Consider the following 26,552-nt stretch of genomic DNA (forward strand, 5'->3'; position numbering starts at 1 on the left):
ATATTCGGTACAATTGACCACTAAATGGTAACACCCAAATAAGTTTTTCAACTTGTTTAACTCAGGGTCCACGTTAATCAATTCATGGTAATTCATGAAGACATAGTGCTGTATTTTACTTCTTTATCTCTTTTTTTCAACCAAAAATGCTTTGCTCTGAGTTAAAAAAATAAAAAAAATGTTCACAGGGGGTACATCACTGAAAAAAGTTTGAGAACCACTGTGGTATGGTATGATATGGTATGGTATGGTAAGCAATCACCTTTTCTTTAGCATTTATACAAGCATGCTGACCAGGCAAATTTCCAAGTAGTGACTACACAGAGACGAACAGAACTTGTTAATATCTGTTAATACATGTCATGATGGGTATAAAGACAAACATGTCAGTGGAGTTTCATTGCCAAGCCTTTTGACATGCATTAAATCATAAGCTGTCAAATAATGGAAAAACTGTACTGTTTAAGTCATCATGTGAGATAGTTAATCAACATCTAAAAGAGTGCAACAAATTTTCACACACTCACCTGGAAATCGCTGCCGAGGCAAACTAAACCAAACTGTATAAAATAGACTCCCGAAACAAATCCTGTAGTTATGACTGCAGCCTGCAAAGTTTAACAAGACAACACGAGCGTAAAAAGTATCCAGTTGGTTTTAGTCCGGCTGCTGACTTGTAAAAATCTGAGAAAAACAACAGAGAACACAAGAAGGGATGGAGCTCTGTGAATTTGTGAGTGTGTTTGGATTAGTTTGACCCTCTGTTAGTCCTTAAGGCATCTGGATTTCAGATTAACTTCGTTTCTCCTTTGTGGTCCCGCTTGGTGTGTTCAGACAGGAATGCTGCACCACTTCTCCATCCCCTCCTACACCTACGCTCTTTTCCTTCACCTCCCCAAAACTCCCAGCCAGCTGGAAACATTATCACATCTTTTTTGGTTTGTGTCTCCTTTCACGTTCCCAGAACCATTCTCTCTTACAGATATGTTCCGTTGCTTCCTGTTTTGCTCTTTTCACCGTCCGAAGTGACTTAAAAGCTGTTTACAGGAATGATGCATTTGTGATATTTCCGCACCAGCTAGAATAAATTTGGTTTGATAAGTGAATGACTTTAACTGGATGAACCACTAAGACACAAATCCTAAAGATAAGCATGAAAAGGACTCAGGTGCTGCCAAGGATGCGGTAGCAGCAGACTAGTGATTTCAGTTAATGCTTTGCTGAACAACTCATACTAAACACTTGAGTCCTTAATTGATTATATTTATCACCCGTAAATTTCATGTCCTTGACAAATGCAGTCATTGTTCTTGTTCCAAAGATAAAAAAAATGTAAGCTTACATAAGAGAATGTGTTTGTTCATGACTCGGTTAGAGTGTTCGTCCTCCCTGTGGTCTGTAGGTGAGATCGGTAGGTTGTGAGTTCAAACCGGCTGAGTCATTCCAGATTATATAGATGGGACGCATTACCTCCCTGCTTGGTACTCACCAAAAAGGGTTGGAATTGGGGGTTAAACCACCAAAAATTACCAAAAATCTCCCAGGGGGTGTGGGTGATGGAGAAGACAATCTCACCACACTTAGTGTGTGTGTGACAATCATTTGTATTTTATTTGAACTTTAACCGAAAGAGGAACTGCACTTGTTTTTTGGGAATTTTGCATATCGTTCACAACCATTATGAAAGACATGACAACGGATTGACTTTTTTTTTTTAATGCATTCTAAATATTAAATAAACGATGAGCTTCAAGAGGTACTCATCTGAAATGGTTTTCACTTCAGAGGTGTGCTTGAAGTTCATCGAGAGAATGCCAAGTGTGTACAAAAAAGTAATCAGAGCAGAGGGTGGCTATTTTTATGTTATTTCACCTTTTTTTGTTAAGTACATAACTCCACATTTGTTAATTCATAGTTTTGATGCCTTCAGTGACAATCTACAATGTAAATAGTCATAAAAATAAAGAAAACTCATTGAATGAGGAGAAAGTGTGTCTTAACTTTTGGCCTGTACTGTACATCGGGTACACCTGCAAACTCAAATGAATACAATAGGTACCTTATTCCAATTATTGATACTACTAGTTATAGACAAAAGCGTCCAGTAAGGATGTAGGGGCCACAATCACCCGGAGAAATATGTTTGTCTTTACAGTGTAGCTTGCATTAGTGATGCTCATACAGGATAATAAAATCAGATTTACAGGATCCAGGGTTCTATCTGTACCTTCAGTGGTTCTTTGTTTTCCCTTAGAGACATAAAGGCTGGGTTTCTTCCACACAGTAGCAAGAAAAACTGGCATTCAAACAGCTAAATGTGAGCCCAAATCGTACCGTTTGATCTTGTCGGTTACATTTGGAAATTCTTAAGCTGCTGAGCTGTTCATTTGCTGCCGGAATCACACTCCAAACAAATCTGAATGGGCCTTTTGTACACAGCTCTTTGACTTTTGGACGAAAATACCACCACGGCCATCAACACATGTTTAAAGCTTGTAAAACATTATTTGTAAGCCTCTTGATTTACTTTTGGAGCACTTTGTGTACTTTGTTTTGAGCAATTGGAGTAAGAACACCACAGTTGTGTTAATAAATGCTTGTTTCTTACAAACTACATGGTTTTGTTGTTGGTTGGAGATCAGCATTAACTTTAGGAAATGTGTTTAATCACGAATAAGTTTAGATAAGCTGCGATGAGGTGGCGACTTGTCCAGGGGTGTACCCCGCCTTACGCCCGATAGGCACCAGCGCCCCCCGGGATCCTAAAAGGGACAAGCGGTAGGAAATGGATGGATGGAAGTTTAGATAAGAACTGGTTGGGGTCTTTTTATTTGACTGCAAAAATCCGTAACTATAAAGGTAGTCTTTATAGTGTGACGTTTCTTGGTTATTTCATCAAGTATTGAATAAAAAAATGGTACTTGCTCGGCAGAATAATGCGAAAGCGAAATAAAGAGCCGTTTGTCGTTACAGTGAGAACATTTTCTTTTTACTTAATTTGTGTCCTCTCAAAATATCTTCCAAGCTTGAGGCAGACTTTTCTCATGGCAATGCGAAAAAAAAGTGCAAGTGAAGTGAAATTGGATGTTGTAAGATGCTAAAAAAGTGAGATTATGTGCAGTTCTGCGGAACACATAGAATTTCAAAAGGCGGGCAACAAGTACTGGTCAGTGACTGAAGCCGAGCAGAATGCCTGCTGTAAAGGGGTCATAATAGAAAGGGTAAAAGAAAGCAGATTTTTGGGAGTATTACTAGATGATAAATTGAACTGGAAATCTCATATACAAAACATACAACATATCGTGGCAAAAAACATTTCAATAATGAATAAAGCAAAATACGTCCTGGGCCAAAAATCACTTTATATTCTCTACTGCTTGCTAGCGTTACCATATCATGTTATATATTATATTATTTATCATTATCATTGTTTATTCTTAGCGAACTGTGGTGCTGAATTTCCCTCAGGGATCAATAAAGTACTTTCTATTCTATTCTATTCTATTTTATTCTATCTGAATTATTGTGCAGAAATATGGGGAAATAACTACAAATGTATGCTACATGTGTTACAAAAAAGATCAATTAGAATAATACATAATGTTGGATATAGAGAACATACAAACCCTTTATTTATTGAGTCAAAAATATTAAAGCTCGATGATTTGATAAAATTGCAAACGATGTGTATGTTAAGAACTGGTCAAGGAGGGACCCCGGGATGCAGAGACGGGAGGCAAGTTTGAATAACAAAAGTGAATATATTTAATCAGTCCAAAAAGTGCAACGAAAAGTGATTGGGTATAAAGGGCACACCATGTACATTAACTGAAGCCGGTTCCACAGTGGTTGGCAGTGGGAAAGCCGGGATGCACAAGTGCGCAGGAAAAAATCTTTACTGCCTCAGTAAGGCTAGAAAATAAAACATAACAAGCTTAGGAAATACACGAATGTGGAATTGTAACATACCGGTCTGACAGAGCGACGCTGGCACATGCACGTAGGAGGAGCAGGAACAGAAATTAACCGACAAGGACCAGTAGTGGGTGACGAACTTATATACTCAGTGGGAAATGGTTGCAGGTGTGTCTAGTGTCTGGAGGCTAACGAGCTGAGGAGACAAATCACCACCAAAAGAGAAGGCAGAGAAATAAAAACATCACAGTACAAAGCAAATTATAACCTGCTACCTAAGAATGGACAACAATTCTTCTCAACTAAAGAGGAGAAATATAACCTTAGAGGAAAATCTAATTTAAAACATTTGTATGCGCGTACAACACTTAAAACATTTAGCATATCAGTATGTGGAATTAAATTATGGAATGGATTAAGTAAAGAAGTTAAACATTGTACTGACATGATCCAGTTTAAGAGGATGTTCAAATTAATAGTGCTTACAAAGTACAAAGAAGAAGAATTTTGACAAACACTTTCAACCTTATCGAAAATAAGATATTCTTCATCTCAGTATGACAGTAATGACTGAATTAATTAGTTACATGTTACAGAACTGTTGTATTACTCATTCACGGATGTAATTTTACTATTTTGCTGTAAAAAGAGTCAGTAAATGAATGTATATATTTGTGGGCGCTCTGACGTGGGAAAGGGATAGGATTAAATAAGATTTGCTTCTTCCTACTCCTTTTCGGACATGATGTGATGTGAGGTGATATGAATTGTCTGATGTATTGGGTTGTAAATGTGCTCATGTTCGACATAAACTAAGAACAGAAAGAAAATATGATTCCTTTCTACATTTCAAACACTTCATTGTGGTCTACATAACATGTAAATACGATTCTTTGGTGAACATTTTCTATGGATTATGTTTTACAAACCATCTTTAAACTGCTTTCAGCCGTGTTGGAGTTTTTAGCGCTTTCATATGGAGTCTGCTGACCGATGTAACTTAGAACTATAAACTACTTTTTACTAGAAATGGCAACAGCCAAATATTATCACTATAATCTGTCAGGAGTGGAAGAATGTACGTTTTTTTTTTGGTCAAAAGATATATAGAGTCTTCTTGAATAGACACGGCACTTTTAGGAAACACACATTTGGGCGGTGGTTCCCATAATTACACAAGCTAATTGGATGATAAGACGGACATACATTCCTGCAAAATGACATGCTTTATTAGATGTGTGCCAAATTTACTGCATGGTTTCTTAAATAGGTCTTTCAATCTCAAACAGAAGACAACTGTACATCACTCATCCCTTTCTGTCTGTGCCCATCTTGTGTCCACACACACGCACGCACACACACTTCAGTCATCACTTTGTCATAAGGATGAAACGAGACATGGCCGAGTGCCAATGTTGTACAGGGTGTGGGACACCCTCTGCCAAGCAACTTGCATACAAAATACAAACACAGTACAATGAATTGAAATATCTCGAAAATTGCACAGACTGTATAGCTTCGAGGTGGGTAAGCTCAACCAAAGGCCTTACTTTAGGCGCACCGGGTTATAAGGCGGACTGTCGAGTTTTAAGGAAAAAAAAATATTTTAAGTGCGCCTTGTAGTCTGGAAAATACAGTCACCTTTTGGCAGAGGAAAATGATAGAGGGATAAATGAAATTGTCATGTTCATGTGTGTTTGTTTGCTTCCAATCAGCTGCATGAGTGTTCACTTGTTGCATTGAGCTCAGCACTTTGCATTTGTTATATAGCAGAATGAAATAAACGGAATTGACCTTTTGTCAGTCATCCACTCTCTTTGTTTCTGTGAGAGGAGGAGAGGACGCTGTCATACACAATAATAATAATAATCAAAATTATATTAATAATAGTAACAGTGATAATGTTTTTTATTTGTAGTGGCTTTTTAACAGTAAAGATCACTAAACCATACAAACAATTCAGACACTAAATAAACGGGTAGTAAACTATTACAAAACACATACAAAAATACTTTAAATTTGGTGCAGGTGTATCAGTCCTAAATGTTCAGTACAATAAGGCAAAGGACCAAAAATGAATTGTGAAGTTAATTATATTCATATAAGCTACATTTAAACCAGTCTGTGTGGCACTGGGAGCAAAAAAAAAAAAGTTAAAAAAAAGTACTAATGCTTGTCACACACACACGGGGTGTGGCGAAATTATTCTCTGCATTTGACCCATTACCCTTGATCACCCCCTGGGAGGTGAGGGGAGCAGTGAGCAGCAGCAGTGGTGGCGCCCGGTAATCATTTTGGTGATTTAACTCCCAATTCCAACCCTTGTTGCAGAGTGCCAAGCAGGGAGGTAATGGGTCCCATTTTTATCGTCTTTGGTATGACTCGGCCGGGGTTTGAACTCACCACCTACCGATCTCAGGGTGGACACTCTAACCATTAGGCCACTGAGTAGGATGGGTAAAGTGTCTTGCCCAAGGACACAACGGCAGTGACCAGGATGGCAGAGGCTGAAATGAAATCTGGAACCCTCAGGTAGGTGGCATTGCTGTCTACCGTCTAAGCCATGGCACCCCAAGTCGACAATAATAATACAAAAGCATGACAAGTACTCTATTAAAAGCCTACTGAAACCCACTACTACCCACCACGCAGTCTGATAGTTTATATATCAATGATGAAATATTACCATTGCAACACATGCCAATACGGCCTTTTTAGTTTACTAAATTGCTATTTTAAATTTCCAGGGAGTTTTTTTCTGAAAACGTCGTGTAATGATGATGTGTGAGCGCTGCACACACACACAGCTAAAAGTTGTCTGCTTTAACGGCATAATTACACAGTATTTTGGAGATGTGTGTTGCTGAATCTTTTGCAATTTGTTCAATTAATATTGGAGAAGTCAAAGTAGAAAGACGGAGTTGGGAAGCTTTAGCCTTTAGCCACACAAACACACGGTGATTCCTTGTTTAAAATTCACAGAGGTGAAACTTTACTATGGATCACCACGAACATGGATCCCAAACGAATGTCAACCAGCAGGTTTCGGTGAGAAAATTGTGGTAAAAAGTCGCTTCTTACCGGAGATCAGCTGAGCTTGTGCCGCCCATAAAGCTGCCGTCGACTTCCCTGAGACACTGCGCGTCAACACCTGGCCGTGGACGTACACTTACATCTATCAGGTACTGTTAAACTCACTAAAACACTAGCAACACAATAGAAAGATAAGGGATTTCCCAGAATTATCCTAGTAAATGTTTTTTAAAAACATACTAATCCGTCTCAATGCAATCGTGTTTTTTTTTTAACTTGTTTTTGTTGTTGTTGTTTTTTTCTAGTCCGTCGCTATCAATATCCTCAAACACAAATCTTGCATCCTCGCTCAAATTAATGGGGAAATCGTCGTTTTCTCGGTCCGAATAGCTCTTTTTGTTGGAGGCTCCCATTAAAATCAATGTTAATATGTGAGGAGCCATCAACATGTGACGTCATCGTCTGCGACTTCCGGTAGAGGCAGGGCATTTCTCTTAGCACCGAGAGTTGCGAACTTTATCGTGGATGTTCTCTACTTAATCCTTTCAGCAAAAATATGGCAATATCGCGAAATGATCAAGTATGACACATAGAATGGACCTGCTATCCCCGTTTAAATAAGAAAATCTAATTTCAGTAGGCCTTTAAGTTCGTTGTGTTCTCTCTTCATGTGAAGAGGATAACCTCCCAGAAACACACATTAATCCCTCTCTGCTTTTGTGCCACACAGCATCATGTGACAGGTGAGTGCACAGTTTACGGTTTTAGGGTTAAGATACAGTGTAGGATTGACCCAATACCAATATTTTGGTACTGGTAACAAAATGTATTTTGATACCTTTAGATACTTTTATAAATAAAGGGGACCACAATAAAATGGCTTTATTGACTTTATTTTAATAAAAAAATATTATGATCCATTAAACATATGTGCTCATATACAATCAAAAGAACAGTTTTGGCATTAAATAACATTGTGAACATAGTAGAAAATGTATATTTTATTAGTAAGTAAGCAAACGGGTTACAAAGGCTCCTAATTTGGCTCTGCAGTAACATATTGTATCATTTTCCATTCTATTACTTTGTCAACATTATGAGGGACAAATCGTAGAAAATTTATTATTAATCTATTTGTTATTTACTGTTAGTATCTGTTTACTTTCTGTTTTAATATTTTCTATTTACACTTCTGTTAAAATGTAATAAGCACTTATCTTCTGTTGTTTGGATACTTAACATACATTTTTGATTATACTACAAATTTGGGTATCGATCCAATAACAAGTAGTTACAGGGTCAGACACTGGTCATAATTAAAGTCCTAATATGACCAGGGATGTGCTTCCTCAGTTCATAAACATAATAAAGATAAAAAAATTTAAACTATTTTGTGATGATAAAAAATATCAATGTTTCATTGTCGTATCGACTTGATATCTTTACAAACGATATTTGTGAATAGATTCACCCTTTTGTTTACATTCAGGAGTGCTAACTTGCTGTTAGCAGTTAGCTATTGTATCCTCCTATGATGTGTCATGAAGCATATTTAGCTACTCCTCATCCTGTTGGGATGATGCTAATGAGAAACAGTTTATTTATGTTTAAAAAGCACCACTTGCACAGTGCGGCTTCAGCGTTAATACAGTAGGTTCACTTACTTTATCTAAAATAGGTCCATTTTCTCTCTCCACACTGTTTCTGCTTGCAAGTGCTGTGAATGTGTGTATTAACTAATATGCCAACATTGTCGCCACTGTGCGCATCATGTTGACGAAAAAAAATACCAGTATTTTTCAAAGTGTAATACCTTTTTTAATTCATTAGTACTAAGTAATATTAATGAAACACTAAAACACTGTTTAAAGGCCTACTGAAATGAGATTTTCTTATTCAAATGGGGATAGCAGGTCCATTCTATGCGTCATAATTAATCATTTCGCGATATTGCCATATTTTTACTGAAAGGATTAAGTAGAGAACATCGATGATAAAGTTTGCAACTTTTGGTGCTGATAAAAAAGCCTTGCCTTTACCAGAAGTCGCAGACGATGACGTCACAAGGGTGAGGCCTCCTCATGTCCTCACATTGTTTGAACTCTCGCGGCTGTGTTGGAGCCACTATGGATTGAACTTTCACAGTATCATGTTAGACCCGCTCGACATCCATTGCTTTCGGTCCCCTAGAGGGGGGTTGCCCACATCTGAGGTCCTCTCCAAGGTTTCTCATAGTCAGTATTGTCACTGGCGTCCCACTGGATGTGAATTTTCCCTGCCCACGGGGTGTGAGTTTTCCTTGCCCTTTTGTGGGTTCTTCCGAGGATGTTGTAGTCGTAATGATTTGTGCAGTCCTTTGAGACATTTGTGATTTGGGGCTATATAAATAAACATTGATTGATTGATTGATTGATTTTAATGGGAGCCTCCAGCAGCAAGAGCTATTCGGACCGAGAAAACGACAATTTTCCCATTAATTTGAGTGAGGATGAAAGATTTGTGGATGATGATATTGATAGCCAAGGACTAGAAAAAAAAAAAATAATAAAATAAATAAAGTTTTAAATAAAAGGCGATTGCATTGGGACGGATTCAGATATTTTTAGACACATTTACTAGGATAATTCTGGGAAATCCCTTATCTTTCTATTGTGTTGCTAGTGTTTTAGTGAGATTAAATAGTACCTGATACTCAGAGGAGTGTGTCCACGGGTGTCTTGAGGCCAGTGTCTGAGAGAAGTCACGGCAGATACAAGGACGGCGCAAACTCCACAGATCTCCGGTAAGGGGTTACTTTTTACCACAATTTTCTCACCGAAACCTGCTGGTTGACATTTGGCCGGGATCCATGTTCGCTTGACCGCTCTGATCCATAGTAAAGCTTCACCTCTGGGAATTTTAAACAAGGAATCACCGTGTGTTTGTGAGGCTAAAGGCTAAAGCTTCCCAACTCCATCTTTCTACTTTGACTTCTCCATTATTAATTGAACAAATTACAAAAGATTCAGCAACACAGATGTCCAAAATACTGTTTAATTGCGCGATGAAAAGAGATGACTTTAAGCCGCAAATGGTGCTGCGCTAATATTTCCTGACAGTCCGTGACGTCACCCACACGCGTCATCATTCCGTGACGTTTTCAACAAAAAACTGAGCGGGAAATTTTAAATTGTAATTTAGTAAACTAAACCGGCCATATTTGCATGTGTTGCAATGTTAATATTTCATCATTGATGTATAAACTATCAGATAGATAGATAGATAGTACTTTATTGATTCCTTCAGGAGAGTTCCTTCAGGAAAATTAAAAAATCAGACTGCGTGGTCGGTAGTAGTGGGTTTCAGTAGGCCTTTAACTTTTTTTTTAGTGTGTTTAGGATTTTTTAAGCTTCCCTTCTCGCTCCGTTAAAATGTTGTACTTTTATTTGTAAACATTGATTGAATGATTGATTTATTTGGGTTTGCTATAGTTTTCTTTAAACAGCAGTTAACTTCTTTTTACACGTGACAGATTGTATGACAGAAAACAATGTTTCAACATTTTTCATACAGTCGAGGTGTAGTGATGGCGACAGCTTGACTGAATATTTCTGAGTCTATTACTTGCTGTGGGAAATATTGCAACACTTCACAAATCAAACGGAAAGTGATTGTGTTTGTGGACAGGTGAGTGGCTTTAAGTGATTAAAACACGTCCACGTCCTGTTTTTCCAAGTGGTCTCCATTGTTTGTACCGAACCGGGGAATCTTATCCCAAATTATCCATCTGCAAATGTTTGTGTTTTGATAACATACTGTATCGCAATATCATATGTTTACTATGATCCTGAGCTGGAAGTTCAGTGTACAGTCATGTTATTCTGGCTTAATCTGTTTATGTATGGGGATCCTTCGTCTCCAACCACAAATCTCTCAATGTTGATCTTTCGCTCAAAATTCTATACATTCATTTTCCACTTTATTAAGAATCTCTGTTATCAAGTAGGACGTTCAGTGTACTCTATGGATGCACTAATATTGTTACATGGCGATTTAAAAAAAAACAGCTTTTAATGTCAGTTTAGGGGATAAAACTACATAGTAGTGCCTTGAAGTTTGGTAATGTGCTTTATAAGTTCTACGTTTATCAGAATCAGTATCAGAAACAGAAATACTTTATTAATCCCCGAGGGGGAATTAAAATTTTCAGCACAATTAATTGACCTATATTCCTTTCCGATTATGAGCCACTAGAAGAATTATGTTGGCTTGTATGATGATGTTTGATTTTCAGCTCTGACTTTTATCAATTTAACAATAACGTTGTATGTGGGCAAGTACATTGGACAGTTCATTAGGTACACATTTTATGAGATCCAATTCAGGAGCTTTATCATTTTGCAAAATGATAGAGCAATAGCTTTTTTTTTTCTTCTTTGTAGGTGTTGAATCTCTGATTCATCTTATTACTATTACGACTTTGAGAAAAATGTGTCTTTGTATTAAATTATTAACTCTTTCATGCATGCATAATGGTGATCTAGTTCAGGATTTTTTTTTTTACCAAGTTATTTTTGTTATGTTTGCCTGAATTTTGCTCCACAGTAACATTTGTAACCCCTTTTTCAAGTCTGTCTGTAAACGGTTCTTGTGTGGAGGCGTTCACTTAGATTGCAAATGAAACCTTCCACACACCACCCTCTCCAAAAGAATCAGAATGTATCTTTTGAAAATGTACACTGTTAAATACTTATCTCGAAGACAAACATCACCGCTATTTATTTTCCAGACACGGTCGAAAATAAACTCCATAAACATTGTATAGATTCGCCGGTCACACGTGAACACTTTCCGATCAATACAGAGCTGCATAAAAACAGCTGCTCCAACTAGCTTTTAATGTAGATGCGTGTCACACGCTGGTGTAATTTTGGTTGTGTGCATGCCAAGATTATATGAAAATAATACTTTATTCTACCTTATCGTGTGTTTCCTCAAACCTTTACATGCCCCTAAAGCTGACCAACACAACAGATTGTCATCTGGAGATGTGTCAGATCGTCCAGCCATATGGCATACCACCAAAGTATATTAACATCTTCAGGTCGCTGTACCACAACTCTACTTGCAGAATCAAAACTAACAACGGCACAACCAATGATCTCGACATTGTGACCGGCCTGTCGCCATTGCTGTTCTTAATTGTCATTGACTTTGTGATGAAGAAGTCCGTCACCAGGCAAACTTTGGCATCAAGTGGGGAGGAGGGTTATTAACCGACCTAGATTTTGCGGCTGACCTGGCACTGGTTAGCCGTACTCAGCGTGCACGCCAAGAGATTTCCAAAAATCTCCCTGAGCACAGAAAAAAAGTCGGACTACGAATAAGCCAAGAAATGACCGTTGGACAAATACGACACTTTCCACCACTCACTATAGACGAACATGACATAGAGTATGTTGACGACTTCACCTACCTTGGAAGTAACTTTTCAAGTATAGAAGACGTGGAGAAAGATGTCAATAACAGAATTGGCAAAGCTGCAGGAGTGTTCCAAAGACTCCGAAACATCTGGTCGTCCAAAGCCATCACAACGGCCATCAAACTATGCCTCTACATGTTTGTGGTCATACCAACAGCAACCTACGCCTGTGAGACATGGATGAAGACAGCCAGTATCGCCAACAAGATGGATGTCTTCCACCCACGATGCCTCAGATCCTTCCTGAAGATCTTCTGGAAAGACCACATCTCCAACGAGGAGGTGAATAGAAGGGCAGGTCTAGCAGCACTGTCTGATATTGTCTCCGAAAGAAGAAGGAGAATGATGGGGCACACACTGCAACTGCCGAGAGAGAAAGTGTGGCAATGGACTGGATGCCAGAAGGTGGAATAAGGAAGAGAGGGAGGCCTAAGAAGACGTGGAGACAGAGAGCCAAGAAAGACTTAAGGGAGATGGGTGTCAGCAGGTATGGAGCAAGAAGACCAGAGACTGGAGAATATGGAGGGGACTCTCACCCAATGTTCCAATAGGAACGGGGGGAACTAAGTCTAAGTTTAAAGAGGCGTGTCTTAATGATATTAAACAAAGACTTTGACTTTATTAAATGGACATATTTGTCTCCCAGTATCTACAGGAGCTAAAGTACGGCGCCAGACACCCAGAAAGCTCAATCCAAAACAGCAGCTGTGGTGACAGTGAACAAGGGACAACCGGCACCACGCACACTGGCAGGCCGGCCAGCGACATAACCCCGAACTGGGCCGACCATATCGCTGGGCAGGCCAACAGGCCGTAGACAGAGGCACCCAGCCGAGGACAAGGCACAGAAGAAGCAGGAGACAACCAGCACCAAAATCAGGAAGAGACCAGCATCTTAATGCTAAGAAAACGGAAATGTTGATTATCGGTCCTGCTAGGCTCATGCTCCTGTTTAAAGATAACACATTGAATTTGATAGTAAAACAATTGTACAAAGCGACTCGGTGAAGAACCTTGGTATTATTTTCAACCCAACTCTCTCGTTTGATCTGCACATCTTTTATGTCCGTAATATCGCTCAAATCTGTCCCATTTTGTCCATCAGTGACACAGAGATCACTATACCTGTGTTTGTGACGTCTCGTCTTGAATACTGTAAAGTATTACTTTCAGGTCTCCCATTGTTCAGCATTAAACGATTACAGTTGGTTCAAAATGTGGCTGCTAGACTTCTGACAAGGACAAGAAGGTTTGATCATACTACGCCTATACTGGCCCACCTGCACTGGCTCCAGGTACACTTAAATACAACTTCAAGGTTGCATTACTTATGTACAAAATATCAAAGGATTTGTCACCATCTTATCTTGCTGATCGTATTGTACGATTTGCTCCGTCCAGAAGCTTATGTTCCAAGAACGCCAGCTTATTACTGCAAAAGGCTTAAAAGTGTTTTCTATTTTGGCTCCAGTACTCTGGAATGCCCTACCGGTAACAGTTAGAAATGCCATCTCGGTAGAAGCATTTAGGTCCAACCTTAAAACTCATCTATATACTCCAGTCAAGCTTTTAAATAGACTCTGTTTTAGACCAGTTGACCTGCTGCTTCTCTCTCTCTTTTGCCCACCTCTCCTGCAAAGAAAGATTCCCAGATGGCCCCACCGACAATCCCTAAAGGGTTACCAGTCTGAAGGAAGTGCTGGCTGTTCAAAGTCAAGACCCAGTTTGGACACACATGGATGGAGACCTCATGTTTCTCTGCTTTCCCCCAATGGACTTGACTCTCACATTATCATGAATAAATTGCAATAACTGTACACACCAACTGTAACCACTTGGCATCCATTTCACTCAGCCACACACATCCGCGGCTCCTTCTCAAGGTTTCTGTGGGATAGATTTCAGCCCCTCTCCCTGACCCAAGTGGTAGAAAATTGATGGATGAATAATTAATTAATTTCATCAAATAACATAATTATTACTCAGAAATGCATGGGCAGGACATACAGTATATGCATCCCCTGTACTGCTCATCTGCCAGCCATCTTGTTTTTCAGGAGGATTTTTTTGCACTTACAACAGCTGATGGGTAGTAGGGTATGGTTTTTCACACCAGTGCTAGTCCACTCTGCATAAACAAGTTAAAATTCTACCTTGCCTTGGCATACCCCTCTGTCCAGTTTTACAAGGTTTTCCTTTCTTGTTGTTGTTGTTGGAACATGGCGGTCATTAGCTGTTGGCTTCGCTGTGATTTGTTTGGCTGTCAGGCCTGATGAGCTGGCGCTTTCCAAAATCATTAACAAATGTTATGTTTTGCGATATAATAGCTCTTTTGCTGGATTGATTTACCATTCTGCTCCAGGGGCAAATGTTTCTCTGAACCCCAAAAGTATACTGTGACAGGTTTGTGTCATGGGGTCTTCAAGACCGAAGGATCACAGCAGGAGTTCTAGTTGACAATTCTTTTTAATCTTTTTACACACAATATTTCTTCTTTCGTTTGTTCCCAAAATGATTTTCTTTTCATTTTTAATTTTCACAACAGTTCATATTCTTCGTTTGCTCCCCAAGTCTTTTCAGTCTTAGTTCGTTCACTCACAAAGTTTTTAACTCGTTCAGTCCTCCCACAAACCTTCTGGCGTCCTCAGCACCTCCTGGGGTCCTTCTGGCTTTTCAGCCCCGCCCTGCAATCACCAACGCTGCTAAATAGAGACAGGTGATTAGATAACTCGTTCCAGCTGAGGTATGACCTCACCTGTCATCTTGCTTCCAGCCGGCTCCTGTGCATGCCATCGCCGGCATATATATATACATATATCTATATTTTAGGGAATTATTCATGGCACCCACATGTCTTGCTTGGTTTTATCTTGACATAGTCACAATTAATGCTGGTAGTTCACAGTGTTTAATTTCCCCCAGTATGGGGATCTATTTCCTATTTCTTTACCTTAGTATTTTTCACTAAGTAAAGATTGTGTGTGCTAAATGCTAACTGACCTTGACTATGCTTCATGCTACAAACACACATTACACAGATTCTGCCAATTGCGTGCCCGTGAAATAATATGTATGATTTCCCAAAATAAGTTACCGGTATTTTTTATTTGGCAAAGAGCTCTTAACATTGATCATATTGCATATTTCACAAATACAATAAAAAATAATACAAACTATATCTTGAACGATAAAAAACTAGTATGCGTTGCCTGTCCTTGCTTCCTAAAATTACGCTTAACCATGAAATATAATAATTTACATTATTCCGTTATTCTTCATACCAACTACTACGTATATACAGTGCATCCGGTGTCAAGCGAAATAAGTGCTCGCTGCGAAATAAGTGCCAAAGCGTTTCGGGGCATATATTTAGCGCCTTAAGAGCGAAATATATGCCCACCCTATTGTATACAGTGTGTATGGGACGGCTTGCCAAATAATTGCCCTTGTGGATTTGCTGATATTGTTAGCTAAAAGAAAAACCGTATCATACCAAAGTTACTGTGATATATATTGTTTTAGGCTATTAAATATGGAGAAACGGCAGGATGAAACAAATAAGATCAGTAGTTTTAAATTTGGTGAGTTAAGGTTTTAAAAATAGTGGACGGTCTCTCTCTCACTACACACACGTTGGTTTGACAATGACGCCGCCCTGCCAAAAAACTGTCCGGCGGACCTGTGGACTGCGCAGGTGCGCGCATGCGCACACCGCCCCTGAGCACTTATTTCGGCTGGGCACAAATTTGGCTTGACACCAGAAAGTATGCTCAATGCTTTGCTTTTTCCAAATGTTATGTTACAGCATTATTCCAAAATGGAGTATATTTATTTTTGTCCTCAAAACTGTACAGAGAATATCCCATAATGACGATGTGAAATGTTGTTTAGGACATTTTTGAAAATGTATTAAATATAGAAAAATACATGTACATAAGTATTCAGGCCTTTTGCTCAATACTTTGCAGTGTTTATGAATACTATGCCACAAGCTTGGCACACCTATTTTTGCCCATTCCTCTTTGCAGCACCTCTCGGGCTTTATCAGATTGGATGTGAAGTGTTGGTTTTCATCCAGGATGTCTCTGTACATGGCTGCAATCATCTTAATATAGTCAGGGAGGTGACCAATAATCCGATGGTCACTCCGTCAGAGTTACAGCATAACTCTGGGAGAGAGAACCATCCAGAAGAACAACCATCTCTGCAGCAATACACCAATCATGCCTGTAAGGCAGAGTGGCCAAACGGAGGGCAATTTTTTTAGTAAAAACTTCCTCATGATTCTGTAAACCGTGAGAAACAATATTCTATGATCTGTTGAGACAAAGATTGAAGTATTTAGCATGAATGCCAGGCGTCATGTTTTGAGTAAACCAATGTCATGCTGTGGGGATGGTTGGGGGGGTGCTGCAAAGAGGAATGGGCAAAGATAAGTGTGCCAAGCTTGTGGCATTGTATTCATAAACACTGCAGGCTGTAATTGTTGCCAGAGGTGCATCAACAAAGTACTGAACAATGGCTGTGAATACGTATGTGCATTTTATTTTCTTAATTAATTAATTAATTTTCTAAATTTGCAAAAATACAATTATTTTTACATTGTCATGGGGATATTTTGAGGACAAAAATGGTTTTGTTCCATTTTGGAATAAGGCTGAAACATAAGAAAATGGGGGGAAAGGGAAGCGATGTGAATACATTTCGGATGCACTATACGTGTATTTTCTTTGGAACAAAAAACAACGTTTATTTCGATGATTGTTTTGATGCTTGTTTTGTTTTACCCCCCAGTCTCTCTGTGCAGTTGTGAAATTTATTATTTTTCTATTGTGGTATAAAAAATAATAGCCCAACCATCCATCCATCCATCCATCCATCCATCCATCCATCCATCCATCCATCATCTTCCGCTTATCCGAGGTCGGGTCGCGGGGGCAACAGCCTAAGCAGGGAAACCCAGACTTCCCTCTCCCCAGCCACTTCATCTAGCTCTTCCCGGGGGATCCCGAGGCGTTCCCAGGCCAGCCGGGAGACATAGTCTTCCCAACGTGTCCTGGGTCTTCCCCGTGGCCTCCTACCGGTTGGACGTGCCCTAAACACCTCCCTAGGGAGGCGTTCGGGTGGCATCCTGACCAGATGCCCAAACCACCTCATCTGTCTCCTCTCGATGTGAAGGAGCAGTGGCTTTACTTTGAGTTCCTCCCGGATGGCAGAGCTTCTCACCCTATTTCTAAGGGAGAGCCCCGCCACACGGTGGAGGAAACTCATTTCGGCCGCTTGTACCCGTGATCTTATCCTTTCAGTCAAAATAATAGCCATTACTATAAATCCCAACCTTTTTGTATTGTGTAAATGCATTTTCATTAATTATAAAAGCAGATATGTATGAGTGTTGACCATTGATACAGCTCATTAACTCAGCAGCACCTGAAATCATTTATCATCCACTGCAGATATCATCACTGGACACACTGGACACACTCTACTGCCCAAGAGGCATTTGTAGTTGCACTGGTGCAAAGCCTGGATGTCAAACTGGGATTAAGGCAACAAACACACCTGATACATCAGTTAGAGGTTATTCTCCAAGGTTTGACATATTCATATTTCCTATGTGTGCTGGGATTCAACACATGTTATACAGCAGGTGCTTTCAGGAGTTTTTAGGGGTGGAATCAGGCTGCTGAGCTGCTCTCAAACCAAATGAAGACAGTGGAACATTCTGAATTGTGTTTTTTGGACTTCAAGATGTTATAAACCCCGCAGACCACATTTCCATGTTAAAAAATAACATTGATTTTGAGTATTAAACTTTTAGGGTATATAGGCTCGTCAATGAGGCGGTTCCTCTAAAAAGTAATGTTTTTTTTAATCTTTCATCTCTGTATAAGCCTGCTCCTCTATGATCATGAAAAAGGCACACTTCAAAACATCCATCCATCCATTTTCTACCGGTTGTCCCTTTCGGGTTCGCGGGGGGTACTGGAGCCTATCTCAGCTGCACATGGGCGGAAGGCAGCGTACACCCTGGACAAGTCAGCACCTCATCACAGGGCCAACACAAACAGTCAACATTCACACTTTAAAGCAGTTCTTCTCAAATAGTGGGGCGAGACCCAAGGGACAATGCCTTATCAGTATCATACTTCCAACTCTGCCTCGAAAAGCTGTGCACTACAAAACATGCTCATTGTTGCCATTAATCCTGACTTCTCATTTTAAAAACAAAACCCAAAAAACAGGATAAATAGTATTGTATATTGTGCTCCTGAGTCAATGTTACTGATCAATTAGAATGTATTTGTACTGTATACATTGTTTTTGTTTTTGTTTTTTTTCAACACTAAATGGTTTGAGTCAGTCAACATTTTTTTTATAGTTTATAGGATTTATTTTTTTCATATCAGGCAAATTGATGCACTTTAAATCTTTTCTGTTACAGAGTAAAAAAACAAACAATGTTGATTACATGTCATTTAAATAGAGATACAATGTCATGCAGAGATGTAAGTATAACAATTTTATAAACAAATTATACTATTTATTAGGGGTTTGGGAAAAAATCGATTCGAATACGTTGTGCAATTTAGAATCGGTTCTCATTTTTTTTTATTGATTTTTTTTTTTTTATTGATTTTTTTTTTTTTTAATCAATCCAACAAACCACTACACAGAAATACCATAACAATGCAATCCAATTCCAAAACCAAACCTGACCCAGCAACACACATAATTGCAATAAACAGAGCAATTGAGAGGAGACACAAACACGACACAGAACAAACCAAAAGTAGTGAAATAAAAATTAATATTATCAACAACAGTATCAATATTAGTTATAATTTCATCATAGCAGTGATTAAAAATCCCTCATTGACATTATTATTAGACATTTATAAAAAAAATTAAAAAAGAACAATAGTGTCAAAGTGGCTTACACTTGCATCGCATCTCAGAAGCTTGACAACACACTGTGTCCAATATTTTCACAAAGATAAAATAAGTCATATTTTTGGTTTGTTTAATAGTCAAAACAAATTTACATTATTGCAATCAGTTGATAAAACATTGTCCTTTACAATTATAAAACTTTAAAAATTATATATACTACTTTGCTTGCATGTCAGCAGACTGGGGTAGATCCTGCTGAAATCCTATGTATTGAATGAATACGGAATCTTTTTGAATCGGAAAAATATCGTTTTTGAATCGAGAATCGAATCGAATCGAAAAAATCGATATATTATCGAATCGTGACCCCAAGAATCAATATTGAATCGAATCATGGGACACCCAAAGATTCACAGCCCTACTATTTATAGTCGCGGCAAAGAGTATGAGCCCGGGGGGAATAACATTTTTTCTTCTTTCTAGGGTGGGGGCGTTACAGAAAATAATGAACATCTCTGCTCTAAAGTCCAGTTATTAATTATATTATCAGCTGTGTAACAACTGTCTGTGAAAGTGATTCTGTACTGTCCAAACATAAAATGATGGCATTGGAATGGTTAACAATGCTGTCACACATTTAGAAAAGACTATGATTCTAAATTATTTAAGCCCTTTTTTGACCTGCACCATTCCAATGCAAACCTGAATCTCAAAAGGCGATTTTCTTCTGCACCATTTGTCATGTGTGCCATCTTTCAGGCCTGGTGCTTCTGCCCTCCTCTGTGACCTCCCCACTGCTTGGCCTTCTCTGCCCAGGTGTACCTAATCAATGTCTGTGTTTGACTGTCCAGGTGTTCCCTATCTTGGGTCATCACAAACCCCATGTATATTCCCCAGTCCTTCTGTCATGTGCCAGTTTGTTGTACTTTATGTCAATGTCCCAGCATTCTTGTTCTTGATCTTCTGCTTTATCTTAACACACTGCCTGTTTTTAGATCTTGCCTTTTGACAGCCATCTCTTATACAGATTTGCTGGACTGACACTTTATGTACCCAACCTTGCCTGGTAATAAAACTCAGCTGCATCTTGTCCACTGCCAACTCTGTCTTTGTGTCCTTAAATGTCAAGTCCCTGACCCCCTATTGAACTTGAAATGAGAACCCCATACCTCACTCATCTGGGTGTTTAATAAATTTTAAGAAGAGAAGATAGAACTGCGTTACGGCAGCAAGTTAGTAACAGAAAATCAACAAGTAGATTAGTGAGAGCCTAAACTCTATAAAGAGTTCAGTTTTTGACAAAGGCAGCAATCATAAATTAATCTTTTAGCACATACATAATGTTAGACTTAGATTTCCTTTTATTGTCATCCAAATTTGAACTTTACAGTACAGATAACAACGCCATATCGTTGCATTAGCTTGTTGTAGTGCAGGATAAAAGAGCTATAAGGTGCAGATATAAATAAATAGATTACTGTACAGATAAATATATTGCACTTTTGCATATTCATCCACGTTAATGGATGCATGTTATATTGTCTTTATATTCCAGCGAGTTAATCCGTTTTGGGGGGGAATTGAGGGGATTATTATGATAGGTTCAGGGGTCTTATGGTCCGAGGAGAGAAGCTGTTACAGAACCTGGAGGTTCTGCTACAAAGGCTGCGGAACCTATTTCGAGAGTCCAGCAGTGAAAACAGTCCTTGTTGGGGATCGGAGGTGTCTCCACAAATTTTATGAGCCCTGGTCAGGCAGCGGCCTCCGTAGAATGTGGCATCTATAGTTATATTTTGATAAAGACGGTGCGTGCAACAAGGACAAAAACAACAAACATGGCAGTGGACACTGAGTTGAATCATGTAATGGATTAAATTAGATTAGATTAGATTAGATAGTACTTTATTTATTCCTTCAGGATAGTTCCTTCAGGAAAATTTACATTTTCAGCACAATCCGATTCAAGATCAGACAAACATTACAGGGAGACAGAACAGGATCGCTGACGGGTCTGCCGGCTTCCGGCGCCCCTTACAAAAAAGGTGAGATACAGGTAAACAAGTGGGGGGGAATGGGAGAGAAAATAGAAGATTAACATAAAATACAATAATCAGTCTAAGCATGGGCCCTGGAGAGGGGTCCAGACTGAGGCCAAGGGAAAAAAACAACAACAACAACTCATAGCCATAGTACACATCCCTCTCACATGTGTGTAAGAGGGAAACATCCAACATCAAAGAAGACAAAGGACATTAAAGCAGCGGCTACAACCAGCCACTTCTACATACAGCTATGAATAAAAAGTAAAAGATACATATGCACTGTGGTGGCCTCTGCGGTGTTCCACGCCATCATCTGCTGGGGTGAAGGGAGCATGGCCAGAGACAGGAGCAGACCCAACAAAGCAACCAAGAGAGCCGACTCCACTCTCGGCCGCCAACCAACTCTCGGCCAGTGTCCAGTCCGCATGGATGAGGGAGGATACGTCCAAGGAGACTGAGGTGTCCAACACCTGCTCACCCAGCCAGGACACCACAAAGCTTCTCCGTCCCGGTGCTCAGTGCTAGCTCCGCAGCCCTGTCCCCTCATCCGCATCTCCTCCAGTCCTTCCAAACAGACTCCGGTGTGGCAGAGACCCAGCAGCTGGTCTCCATGGCCAAAAGGCTCCAGGGAGGCAGATCCAGAAGTCCACAAAAAGCACCGCAGAGGTCACAAAAGTGCCACCCCTTGTCACACAGTCCAAAAGGGTCCCGGAACAAAAGGCAAAAAAATATAATAACACATGAAAACAAGAGGGAAACACAAAAGGATGACACAAGAAGAGCACAGAGCTCCTGCCAAAAGCAGCCTCTACAGCAGCGCCATCTTGGAAAAAGATGCAACCTCACCTGTTCAAAAATGATTGCACATTATCCGGTCGAGTCTTCTAACGAATTTCCTTGATGTAGCCACACACAAAGAAGTTGTAGACCGCCATATTTTTTCCAGTTGTTATCTGTTTTGTTATGTAGAATGTCTGGGAACTCAACCGACGGACAATCCTTGATATCACTGGACAAATCTTTTTTTGATAAAATATAGGGATTAATTGCATTACATAGTTTGATGTTTTGCTCGTATTCGGTCTTTGCAGGAAGATCTAGGCCCTTTGCTTCTTTAGAGAGTTTGCACGCTGCTTGCTGCACAACGGCCGTCTTGGCTTGGTTGATCACGTGACGGAATACAAGCGATTTAGAGAGTATGGACAACTAAACAGACGCCATGTTAGACACCAAGGACGTGTGCAGATGTGCCTGGAAGCATGCAAATGCAGTCTTTCTGACCTTAAAATTCCTATAAAAATTAACTAAAATAATAGGTCTAAGTATAGTTCTAAACCTACTCCAGCTCATAAACGTACAATAAAACATGGTTTTATTTCGTCAAAGTATAACTTTGATGCACTCTGCTGTACACATTCATGCAGTGTTAACTGACCAGCTGGCCCTCTAACACGCTCCCACCAGCGCAATGTACGCCAGAAAGTACAGAACGACCAAAAAGCACCCTGATTTTGTCAAAATCCTCATTAGCTTTGGACCAACAATTATGGCAAAATGATGCCTCCCATGTATTGTTTGCAAGCTTTGCGCTAAATGCCAGTGCATTTACTTTTATTTTTAAATTTTTTTTTACATGTTTTGCTGTGGCGAGTCTGCATGGCTCCCTGATTATCACCACACTTGCATACCGAGTTTATGCTGCTTTTTACTGCTGCATTCATTAGTTTAGTTTGGATTATTGGTGACACATGCAGAAAAGGTGCATTTTTGAAGCAAAGTTTTGCTAGGCAAAATTAATCACTGTTACAGAGAGTGATATTTACCAAGTTTATCATGTCTATGTATGCCGGCTGACCTTGCACAAAATACTGTTGTCTTTCATTGGTACTAACTAACTTTTACTTTCCGTCATTTTCTTCCATGCAATGCAAGTGGAGCGTCCCCATGCCGCACAACAGCGCATGTTTACCAAGCAAAAAACTATTTATCTCAAAGAAATGTCTAATGAGTAAGTGAAGTGTTGCTTAGGGGCAGCCCCCAAACTGGTGCCCAACATGGCTTTAGACCAATCATGTAGGACAGTGGTTCTCAACTTTTTTTCAGTGATGTACTCCCTGTGAACATTTTTTTAATTCAAGTACCCCTAATCAGAGCAAAGCATTTTTGGTTTAAAAACAAGAGATAATGACGTAAAATACAGCACTATGCCATCAGTTTCAGATTTATTAAATTGTATAACGGTGCAAAATATTGCTCATTTGTAGTGGTCTTTCTTAAACTATTTGGAAAAAAAGATATAAAAATATCTAAAAACTTGTTGAAAAATAAACAAGTGATTCAGTTATGAATAAAGATTTCTACACATAGAAGTAATCATCAACTTAAAGTGCCCTCTTTGTAGATTGTAACAGAGATCCATCTTAATTCTAAACATTTCTTCACAAAAAAAGAAATCTTTAACATCAATATGTCCACAAAAAATCTAGCTGTCAACACGGAATATTACATTGTTGCTTTTCTTTTTACAGATGAAGAACTTACATTCATATTTTGTTGAAGTATCATTCAATAAATATATTTATAAAGGATTTTTGAATTGTTGCTATCTTTAGAATATTTTTACAAAATCTCACATACCCCTTGGCATACCTTCAAGTACCCCCAGGGGTACACGTACCCCCATTTGAGAACCGCTGATGTAGGAGGTCGCCTAGAACTGAGTTGTCCACTCTCAGACTTAACCCTTTTCCCTGTCATACAGCATTTTTTTTAGGTTGGTGGTGTTTCCCCGATAAAACATATGCCTTGGCTCAACAAAGGTTAGAAAATGCTGCCCTATGGCAAGCTGACAAGCCAACAGGGAGCAGTGTGAAGCAACGATGTTGTATGAAAGGTCAAGCCTTGCTACTCGTGCTGCATGCAGATGTGTTTGGGCTGCAGATGCTTGGACTGTACATCTCTGCATGAGAAATATTTGTTCACAGAATATGTACCTTGCCTTCAAACATGATGAGGTATACCTGGTCTTTCATATAACCGAATAAAACAGGTTACTGACTATACAACCACTTACTGAGCACCAACAACAAATGCTTCATTTTGATTGACACAGTCAGAGATGTGTTTAACAGTATGCTTTTCATCCTGAGTGTAGATTACAATGGTGTAGAACTGCAACAGATCATACTGACATGGGTATATGCAATATGATGTAGTGAAGGACTATGTTGTGTGTGTACGCGCATGTGTGTGTGTGTGTGTGTGCAGTGTTTCCATCGATCACACTAAACGTTACATGAACCTTCACTCAAGGGTTTCACTATTCACATCTTCTGGCAGACATGACCTTACTCTGGTAGCCCAGTATGTTGATTCTCAGCTACATCTGGTCTTCCCATCTTACATTTATTCAACTCAAATATTGTTTACGGAGAAAATAAAGTTAAAATTCAAAAATAAAAACACACAAACGCTGGTCTTGAGTTTTTTTTTTTTTTGCACTTTTCACTTTCCTTTTGGCATATTGTGCAGGGAACACAATTTTTTTAACTGAATTAAAGGGATAAGGAAGGTGTTCTGTACCACCAATCTTTTTTTAACTAAGTTTACAAATACATGCTGTCATACACAAGCGATTTAGCCACCAAATCTGTTAAAATGCCCACAAAAAAGAGCCACACTGAAATACATGACCGGCACATTTATTATGTCAACTAAAAAAACATTGACTTTTCAATTCATGGTATGTATCAGTTGATAGCTTTTATTTATTTAACTTGATCCACTCTTTATATTGTTTTTACTCCTCTGGCTGTCAATTATACACACCAAACATTTCATCATCTTTGCTCATGCTATTGACAAAAAATATGTTTTCAAAATGTGTCCAGGTAGAGTATTTACTGAAAAATGTACTTCACATGTATTAAAATAAAATTTAATGGTTATGCTGCAAGAAGAACCTGCTTTCACTTTGTATTTTTACCAAACATTTTGAATTGATTGATTGAATTAGACCAGGGGTCGGGAACCTTTTTGGCTGAGAGAGCCAAGAAGCCAAATATTTTAAAATGTATTTCCGTAAGAGCCATATAATATTTTTTTTTACACTGAGCACAACTAAACGCGTGCATTTTTAAGTAAGACCAACATTTTTAGAGTATAATAGGTCTCTTATTCTTTGTAATAGCATTGTTATTCTGAAACTAACTGTGGAGGGGACGTGGCCTGCAGCGAAGCGGAGTGTGTCAGGACCGGCCTGGAAGTCAGTGACAGGTGCGTAGATGGCCCACCTGGGCCTTGATATCTAATCACCTGTCACTCTGTTATAAGCAGTAGCCAGGAGGAGAAACAGGGTTGGGGCTGGACCCCGAGCGCGAGCGAGAAAGAAAGAGAAAAAGACAATTGCTGGAAAGCAACTGAGAGACTTATTGAAAAATAAACCAATATTGTAACCTAGAAACAGGCTCTCAGTCGGTGCTTGGTGGTCTGAAGAACCCCCATGAGGGAAAGCACCACACTAACCAATGAAAAATAAATAACTTCTTACCAATAACGCAAATTCTTGAACAGGTGCGGTAAAAAACGGATGGATGTATTAAAAATGCATGAAAATGTTTTATATTTTGAAAATAATTTTTAACACTGTGATTACAAGTGGAATTATTCATTATTGATCATGTTAAGCAATGTCAGCTCAGATTTATCCGAGAGCCAGATGCAGTCATCAAAAGAGCCACATCTGGCTCTAGAGCCATAGGTTCCCTACCCCTGAATTAGACTGTTAAAGAAAAGGCTGAAGTTACCCTAACACCTGTGTGAAAATAAATATTTTAGATGCTTTCTTTCCCTTGCCTGAAATGTTGGTGTCACTTCAACAGATGACAGAATCATGTTCTCATGTGGAAGCATTTGCTATTTGTTATTCTATTACTTGCAACATGGAGAAAAAGCAAACGGCAAATGCTTAGGTAATTTTCCTATCATCTTTTCATCTCATAGTTTAGATTATAAAAAAGGTGGCTTTTGTAACTTTAAAAAAATCTTGTTTTAGCTTTAACAAAGCCAATAGAAACAATAATAGCCTTGCATCTAAAATCTCTGATACAAGCAGTCCTGCAGCGTGTTTAATTGTGCAGAGCTGGACAGCAAGTTAACATCTAAATGTTCTGCAATGAACACACAAAGTTGGTCTTTTCTTTTATTTT

General features: G+C 39.1%; 1 protein-coding gene across 2 annotated transcripts in view; it reads right to left on the bottom strand.

The window, feature by feature from the left end:
- Positions 1–872, bottom strand: part of si:ch211-159i8.4 (matrix-remodeling-associated protein 5) — a 39,859-nt gene extending 38,987 nt beyond the window's left edge. For both annotated transcript variants that reach the window (XM_061901653.1, XM_061901652.1), the window contains exon 1: positions 528–872. The gene's annotated coding sequence lies outside the window, so the exon portion shown is untranslated. The remainder of the gene's footprint in view (positions 1–527) is intronic.
- Between the last annotated feature and the right edge of the window lie 25,680 nt (positions 873–26,552).

Source organism: Nerophis ophidion, linkage group LG05 (assembly GCF_033978795.1).
Source record: "Nerophis ophidion isolate RoL-2023_Sa linkage group LG05, RoL_Noph_v1.0, whole genome shotgun sequence".
NCBI classification, from domain to species: Eukaryota; Metazoa; Chordata; class Actinopteri; order Syngnathiformes; family Syngnathidae; genus Nerophis; species Nerophis ophidion.